Raw genomic sequence first — 1484 nt, 5'->3', positions numbered from 1 at the left:
CGGGAAAGAGAAGTCGTCTGAGTACTCCATCCCGATCCCTCTGATCCAAATTCCTGGACATACATCTTGAGTGCTCTCGTGATCGTCTGCAACATGCGCTCGGCGGACCCATTAGCTTGGGGACGATATGCCCATGGTTGCTCGCTGTCGCTGCCCCAGGATCCGGTTGAATGCTCGAAAGAAATCAGACATAAAGCCTGGCTCCCGATCATGTCTAATCATTTCGCTAGCTCCAAAATCTTCGGAAAACACACTCCTCGTACGATTCAGCAATGGTTTGCGCAGTTCTAGACGCACTAGCTTTGGCTATCACGTATCCGGTAAACAGGTCCACCCAAATCAACAATTCTGTGTTTCCTTTGAACGACTTGGGCAACGAGGGGATATGGTCCATGGCTATGATTTGGAAAGGGTAAGTCGCTTGGATATTCCCAGGTGACTCCCCTTCGATTGTGGGGCTGCCCTTGCCTGTCTCACAATCCACACATTCACCGACATATCGTTGTACGCTCTTGAATAGTCCCCTCCAGTGGAAACATTACCGGATCCGTTGGTAGGTCCGACCAATACCCTGATGTCCGCCTTCCAAGCTAGCATGGTAGTGGTGTAGGACATCCTGTTGTAAGGTTTCTGGCATCACCAGTCTCATCAATCCATCCCGATCCTCGTTGACTCTCTTCGTAGGGGGGCAATAGAAGAGCAAGTCATTCAGATCCACCGCGTAATCCGTAGCGATAATGCTGTAGGATTTGGCATCTTTCCGACTCAGGTCTCGTACATCCCCCATCAGATACTTCTTTAGTCCTAGGATCCACGCTTCCTCGTCCTGTGCTTTGAGGATCCTCCCAATGCGGACTCTCTTCACAAATGTTTCCTCGAGGATCTGGGGGATGGATCCAATCCTTCCTCTGGACCTAGTGACTGCCATCACCTGGACTGTCCTTTTCCCGGATCCAACTACCACCACTTCGTCTAGTCGGTTCAACGTAACGAGATCCTGATGCTCGGCCTCTCTCTCCACTTCAACGCCGCATTTGATTCCGTAAAGCGGCACTGGCCAAGCTATCCGCACTGGCATTACAATCTCGCTTGACATGCACCAACTCGTGATTCATCCAACCACGCAGGTGGATCATCACTTTCTGCCGTAACAGTGTTAGGGCCGGGGCCTTGCAGTCAATCTCACCTCGCACTTGTCTGATCACCAAATTGGAATCCCCACAAATCACCAGCCTTTTGGATCTTGTCCTTTTAGTAGATCCAAACCTAGCAGGAGCCCGTTATACTCCGCTTCATTGACGGTGAGGCCTTCCGCGTAAGTGGATCTGGCCCGTACAACTTCCCATCCGGGCAGTCTCCACAGTATTGCGCTGTATGCTCCTCCTCCGCGTCGTACGCGAGGGGATCCATCGAAGCTCAAGACGTACAGATCCTCATCCACTTGTACCGTCGGGATCGGGATCTGGATCCGGCGTTTGGGCTCT

The sequence above is a fragment of the Phytophthora infestans genome, genomic scaffold, assembly GCF_000142945.1.
Source record: "Phytophthora infestans T30-4 supercont1.161 genomic scaffold, whole genome shotgun sequence".
NCBI lineage: Eukaryota > Oomycota > Peronosporomycetes > Peronosporales > Peronosporaceae > Phytophthora > Phytophthora infestans.
The sequence above is the reverse complement of the archived record's forward strand: the minus strand, read 5'-3'. Positions refer to the sequence as shown.